Source organism: Podarcis raffonei, chromosome 6, assembly GCF_027172205.1.
Source record: "Podarcis raffonei isolate rPodRaf1 chromosome 6, rPodRaf1.pri, whole genome shotgun sequence".
NCBI lineage: Eukaryota > Metazoa > Chordata > Lepidosauria > Squamata > Lacertidae > Podarcis > Podarcis raffonei.
In genome coordinates, this window is record NC_070607.1 from 36,721,962 (window position 1) to 36,729,517 (window position 7,556).

A 7,556-nucleotide genomic window follows, 5' to 3' on the forward strand; every position below is an offset into this window, starting at 1 on the left:
GCTTGGTCGGCAAGAAATCAGAAGTTGCTTTCGCAGCATAGAGCTAAGTATTGCCTCCTGCTAATGCTTGAAGCTGAAGCTGATGTTTACAACACTGTAGAGTTTTCTGGGGGTTTTTTAGTGGCAATCCTTAGGTATCTGTGTTGAGTTATTTGGCTTTCTGGAATGATCCTAAAAACCTTTAGGCCTTTGAAGCCCTTAAGTCCCCAAGTATCACATGGCCTATGCTCTTAGCATGGTGAAGAACTGGAAGAAAATATAAAGCAAGCATGATTCCATCTCTTTGATTCCATAAACCAGTACACTGGATAGCTGTGTAGTATAGTATCTCCTGTGCATGTAGAAGGGCCAAGGTTCAATTCCTGGCATCTTTAGGCAGGGCTGGGAGAAACCCCATCTGAAACCCTGGAGAACTGCTGCCAGTCAGTGTAGACCAGGCACCCCCAAACTCTGCCCTCCAGATGTTTTGGGACTACAACTCCCATCATCCCTTGCTAACAGGACCAGTGGTCAGGGATGATGGGAACTGTAGTCCCAAAACATCTGGAGGGCCAAGTTTGGGGATGCCTGGTGTAGACAATAGTAGATGGATCAATGGTTTGAAATTGTATAAGGCAGTTTCTTATCTGAATACAATATTTGCTTCCCATGTGCGTGGGGGGATATTAATAAATACTTTAATGCATTATGAGCATTCATGAATTACAGACAAGGTGCTAAGTTAAGTTTTGTTTCTGACTATTCTGAGGTGAACTTCTTTATCTCAGCTGACTCATATTTCTAGTGGATGCATCAACCTGCCACAGAATCAGCATTCTAAATCTCCTGGTGTTTGTATGACTCAGGAAACTGCAGAACTCATATTGCCTGTGACCCACTATAATAAACTGGAAATGCAGCATTGTAGTAGTTTCAAAACTCATTTTGAGTAATGCAATGAGAAATTTGAAAATGTGAATCCAATACTATTTTTTGTTGATTTTTACATAAAAATAGAACCACCAGATTTGATACATATATACTCAAAAAGTCCAATTTATTTCAGTGGACTTTATTGAAAGTAAGTTTGTATAGACTGCAACCTGACGCTACAAACCTGATGGAAGAAAATTACATTGAAACAAGTGGTGCTTCCAGGTTAAAGTAAAGGTAAAGGGACCCCTGACCATAGGTCCAGTCGTGACCGACTCTGGGGTTGCGGCACTCATCTCGCTTTACCGGCCGAGGGAGCCAGCGTACAGCTTCTGGGTCATGTGACCAGCATGACTAAGCTGCTTCTGGCAAACCAGAGCAGCGCACGGAAATGCCGTTTACCTTCCCGCCGGAGCGGTACCTATTTATCTACTTGCACTCTGATGTGCTTTCGAATTGCTAGGTTGGCAGGATCAGGGACGAACAACGGGAGCTCACCCCGTTGCGGGGAATCGAACCGCTGACCTTCTAATCAGCAAGTCCTAGGCTTTGTGGTTTAACCCACAGCGTCACCCGCGTCCCACTTCCAGGTTAGCATGGATAAAATAAACCAATTTCATTTTTCAAGTAAGAATAGATCATCTCAAACACAATGGAAAGTTGAAATGTATTAGAAATGAACAAAACCAGGATTAAGTTTTACTGAAGGACGATTCTTGGAACCCAAGGAATAACAGCATTTGAAATCTTAACATCTACATATTTACTAGTAAATAAATCATTGAGATCATTCCTCTTCTCCCAGGACTTTTAAACGGGGGTGAGGGTGTTGTTGTTTTTGTTTGTTCCAATGTTATGCATTTCTGTGTTTTTATATTGTAAACCGCCCTGTGATCCTCGGATAAACGGTGGTGTAAAAAATAAATAAATAATGAGGCTTTCTTCCCAGTATGTTTCGTATTGCAGTCCTAAAGAAAAGAAGAAATGATGAATTAACTAGGAGGCTCACTCCACTCGCCAACACTAACCGCCAGAGATTCTCCCTTCCCACCCCATGCGACTACTAAGCTCACTTTCCCCTACCCCAACTCTGAAGCCTTTCCTGTCTTCTATTCCCGTTTCCACTGCCACCGGCCATGTGCACGTCTCCCACTCCCATGAAAATTGTGCCACGGTGTTATGTACTGAGTTGAATAGGATCCAAACTGCAGCAGTCTGATTGGTCCTAGAACAATAGGATCCAAAAGGCAGCAGTCTGATTGGTCCTAGAACAATAGGATTCAGAATGCAGCAGTCTGATTGGTCCTAGAACAATGCAGCAGTATGATTGGTTGGCAGGAACTACCCAATCATGCTCCAGATAGAAGTGAATCCACAACCTGATTGGCTTACAGTAGAATTCCGGAATTAGCCAATCATGTGCAGCCCATTGTGTAAATAATGTATATAAAGCAGATACTTTGAGGGGACATTCATTCATTCCTTCTCACCACTATGAGCTGAATAAAGAGCATGAAATCACTTCGCGACTCTGAGTATATTTCACTGGCGACGAAGGTGGGATCCCGCTGAGCTGACTGCCACACACAGCACCGCAGCACCGCCACCTGCCGCACCGCTGCCTCGCACCGTGTATCCAGGCTTCAGCTCCGGGACACAAGGAACTCAGAATGGCAACCGACAACAGCTTCTCGCCATTCAACCCAGCATCTGGAGACTGGGAAGCGTACGCCTCCCGTTTCACCTTCCTCCTAGAAGCCAAAGGGGTCACCGACGAAGAAGACGCCAAGAAGAGGGCGATATTCTTCAGCGTCTGCGGAGAGGAGACGTTTGAAATCGCCCGGGCTCTCCTTGCGCCTGAAGACGTCGCTACTGTTCCATACAAAACAATAATGGAACAGCTGAAGGGGCACTTTTCGCCGCAGCCCTCAGTGGTGGCTCGTCGAAATGCCTTCTACGCAAAGCGGCAAGCCCCTGGGGAAACCATAACTGGGTTTGTGACCTCTCTCCGCCAAGCCGCCCGGTTCTGCAACTTCTCAGAGCTGGAGAACATGCTTCGTGACCGCCTCGTCGGTGGCCTGAAGGATGAGAAGCTGCAACGACGCCTCTACGCTAAGAAGGACCTAACGTTCCAGGTCGCTCTGGAGGAGGCCCTGGCAACGGAAGCTGCCGAGAGGTCGACGCAAGAGGCACGGCCGAGCCGGCTGTCCCAACCGAGGGTCCACCACGAAGACCTCACCGACGACTCAGGATCCGACAGGGAGGAGGTGCACCGAGTACAGCAGCGCACTCAAGCAGCCCACATACCACAGCTGCCTCGACGAGAAGGAGGGAACTGCGCAAGCTGTGGAGAAAGTCACGAGAGGAGGACCTGCCGTTTCCGCAACGCAGAGTGCAGGCAGTGCAGAAAATTGGGACACATCGCCCGGGTGTGTCGGGCTCGGCCCACCCGACGCCAGGCATCAGATGACCAATCCAAGAGCCCCAGGTCCCGGGGCCCAACGCACCAAGGCAACTCGACAGAGCTCACGGACTTCCAGGTATACCAGTTGCCCCACCCCAACGTAGAGAAAATTTATGTTGACGTACAGATAGAGGGGGCCCCATGCCGCATGGAGCTTGACACGGGTTCAACTCTATCCATAATCTCGGCAAGGACCTTAAGGAAACTGTGTCCTACTGGGGGTCCCAAACTCAGGCCGGCCCCATTCACCCTCCGGGACTTCCAAAAACGTAAGGTCCCCACAATGGGGGTGGGGACCTTCAGGGTGCAATACCGAGGGCGGACGCGGCAACTGGACTTGCTTGTGGTCAAGGGCCCCTACATTAGCTTACTGGGATTGGCATGGTTTGGACCACTGGGGCTAGCCGTCACCGGGGTGAACCACACTAGCTTACAAGTGGACGTGGACGCCATATGCAAGGAATTTCCGGGGGTTTTCGATGGGAAATTGGGACAGTATACGGGCCCCCCCATTGCTCTACAGCTTGACCCCGCAGTACGACCGGTCAGGCTCAAGGCCCGCCGGGTCCCATTCACCCTGAAACCCCGTATAGACGAGGAATTGGACCGGCTCGTGGAGCAAGGAGTGCTGGAGCCGGTGCCTAATGCCCCCTGGGAAACCCCAATCGTCACGCCCGTCAAGCCTAATGGTTCAGTCCGCATCTGCGCAGACTACAAATGTACCATAAACAAGGCCCTCACGGCCCATGCATACCCAGTGCCAGTGGTCAGCCATGTTCTTGCCACCCTGGCTGGGTCGAAAATTTTTGGCAAGCTGGACTTGGCCCAAGCATATCAACAGCTGCCAGTAGATGAGGCCACAGCAGAGGCACAGACGATTGTGACACACAGAGGAGCATTCAGGGTAAAGCGGCTGCAATTCGGTGTCAGCGTGGCACCAGGCATATTCCAGAATCTAATGGACTCTCTACTTAAAGGGATTCCTGGCGTCACCCCCTTCTTCGATGATGTGTTGATTGCCGGGCCCACACCAGAGGAGTTTGAGGACCGCCTCCGCACCGTTCTGCACCGTTTCCAGACGGCGGGTCTCAAGGTGAAGCGGGAAAAATGTCTACTAGGAGTGCCTCAGGTGGACTTTCTGGGATTTATGGTGGACGCAGAAGGGGTCCACCCGACTGGGGACAAGGTACGGGCCATTTGTGATGCCCCAGCGCCCAAGAACAAGACTGAACTTCAGGCCTTCTTGGGACTATTGAACTTTTACCATTCCTTCCTTCCCCACAAGGCGGCGGTAGCAGAGCCCCTACACAGACTCCTGGACAAGCGGGCCCCTTGGGTGTGGGGCCAGCGCCAGGAGGCCGCATTCCAGGCAGTCAAGGACTTGCTTGTCTCAAACTCGGTCTTGGCACACTTCGACGAGAGGCTGCCGGTGGTGCTAGCATGCGATGCCTCGCCCTATGGAATTGGCGCTGTCCTGGGACACCAACTCCCGGATGGAAGAGAGGTACCGGTGGCATACTTTTCCCAGACACTCAACGCAACCGAGCGGAACTACTCGCAAATCGACAAGGAGGGTCTGGCAATCGTGAAGGGAGTAAAAAAATTCCATGATTTCTTGTACGGGCGGCCCTTCACCGTGGTGACTGACCACAAGCCGTTGCTTGGCTTATTTGCCCCTGAAAAGCAGACCCCCCAAGTGCTGTCTCCTCGCGTCCTCAGGTGGTCAATTTTCCTTGCCAGCTACCAGTATGCACTGATTCACCGTCCGGGGAAGGCGATGGGCCATGCGGATGCCCTCAGCAGGCTACCACTACCGGAAACAGGCCCCGACCCAGCACCTGCACAAGAGGTTATGAGCCTGGAGCTGCTTCCCAACCGCCCCATTCAGGCACAAGAAGTTGCACACCATTCCAAGAAAGATAGGGTCATCTCCCGGGTCCTGGACTGGGTGTGGAGGGGATGGCCCAGCAGCAGCCCCGGGCCAGAATTCGCCGGCTACACAACCCGCAAACATGAACTGTCGGCCCACAAGGGGTGCCTGTTATGGGGAAGCAGGGTCGTTGTTCCCCAGCCCCTCCGCAAAAGGGTCCTCACAGCCCTACACGAGACACACCCAGGGGTAGTAAGAATGAAGGCCCTTGCCAGGAGTTATGTGTGGTGGCCGGGGATCGACGGAGAGATAGAGGCCTGGGTCAAACACTGCCAGGCCTGCCAAGAATCCCGCCCAGATCCCCCAAGGGCCCCAGTCCAGTCCTGGGAGTCCGCCCGAGCACCATGGTCACGCCTGCATGTGGACTTCGCTGGCCCCTTTCAGGGGAAAACATTCTTCATAGTGGTGGACTCCTACACCAAATGGCTGGAAGTCGCACTGGTACCGTCCACTTCTACGTCCGCAGCCATCCGGGTACTACGCAGGCTGTTTGCAACCCACGGGCTCCCTGACACTCTCGTCTCAGACAAAGGGACTGCATTTACGTCAGGAGAATTCCAAACCTTCACAGCGCAGAACGCCATCCGCCACATCCGTTCGGCGCCATTCCATCCTGCCACCAATGGCCAAGCAGAACGCATGGTGCGGACCACCAAGGACACCCTTCGCCGCATGACGCAAGGGGATTGGGAGTACCGCCTTGCCACATTCCTTCTAGCACAGCACAGCACCCCCAGCTCAACAACTGGCCGGAGCCCCGCTGAACTACTAATGGGTCGGCGCCTTGCAATCAGATTGGACCGCATTCACCCCGATAGAGCTCAGGATGAGGTAGTGGTGGGGGAAGGCAGGAACCCCCGGACCTTCGAGGCCCAGGACCCAGTGTACGCAAAGAATTTTGGGGCAGGCCCAGCATGGGTACCCGCCACAGTCACCAGGGTCACTGGCCCCGTGTCGTACGAGGTGCTAACAGATGGGGGGCAATGCTGGCGCCGCCACTGCGACCAGATACGGCGACGATTCCCGGGAGAAAACCAGGAGGAGGAAAGGTCAGAGGAGTCCCAAGGGAACAGAGGGGCAGTGAGGCCCATAGAGCACGAGGGGCCAGCAGGAGAGGCAGAATCAGTAAATACAGAGAGGACCTGCGAGGCCGAAAGGACACCGGAACCAGAACCACGACAGAGCGAGCCGGTTGCGCCAGACCAAATAGCCCCATCACAGCCAGCATCCTTGGAACACGAGCCAGAACCTGAACCCCGGACCAGGGAACACCCCAGGCCGCAACGCACACGTAGGCAGCCAGCGTACCTCGAGGACTATGAATGCGACCTCCCGGGCAGGACTGGAACTTAGAGGGGAGGGGTGTTATGTACTGAGTTGAATAGGATCCAAACTGCAGCAGTCTGATTGGTCCTAGAACAATAGGATCCAAAAGGCAGCAGTCTGATTGGTCCTAGAACAATAGGATTCAGAATGCAGCAGTCTGATTGGTCCTAGAACAATGCAGCAGTATGATTGGTTGGCAGGAACTACCCAATCATGCTCCAGATAGAAGTGAATCCACAACCTGATTGGCTTACAGTAGAATTCCGGAATTAGCCAATCATGTGCAGCCCATTGTGTAAATAATGTATATAAAGCAGATACTTTGAGGGGACATTCATTCATTCCTTCTCACCACTATGAGCTGAATAAAGAGCATGAAATCACTTCGCGACTCTGAGTATATTTCACACGGAAAAAAGCAGGCAAATGCAACCTTCGTCCCTTCCTCTCCCGGGAAAGACTCATCTGCAAGATCAGGGGTGCCAACTTGAATAATCGATCACAAGATGCGGCACACACGAACATCATTTGATTAGCAATGGCTATTAATTTTGGGAGAGGGGATATTTGGGAAATATTTTAGGGGCGGGGCTGCCATCCTGTAAGCCCCCCCTGTTCCTGGGTTCCGGCTCCCACCAGCACCCCACGTGCATACACGTGGCGGAGACTGGGAGTCTGGCAGCACCTGGGGGGCCACAGGTGAGCCAGCCAAAACCGCAACACGGCCGGTAAATTGTCAGGACTCAACGGGGGGGCAGGCGTCTCCCCAATAAACTCACTAGGGCTGCCCCCGCCCTGTCCCACCTCGCCGCTCAGAGCAGCGACCCCGCCTTCGGAACAGTCCCGCTGGGACTCTCACCTCCTTCCCTCGGCAGGCGCCGGAGGTCACCATCTCGCGAGAGCGCCTCGATCTCGCCCGGCGGA

The 7,556-nt window shown here is 52.9% G+C and overlaps 1 long non-coding RNA gene across 1 annotated transcript; it reads right to left on the minus strand.

Annotated features, from left to right (window-relative positions):
* Window positions 1-1,565: 1,565 nt before the first annotated feature.
* LOC128415616 (uncharacterized) lies at window positions 1,566-7,476 on the minus strand. The gene is made up of 2 exons (XR_008331017.1): window positions 7,437-7,476; window positions 1,566-1,880 (listed from the first exon to the last, which is right to left on the minus strand). It is a non-coding gene; the product is annotated as an uncharacterized LOC128415616 (long non-coding RNA).
* Window positions 7,477-7,556: the final 80 nt, after the last annotated feature.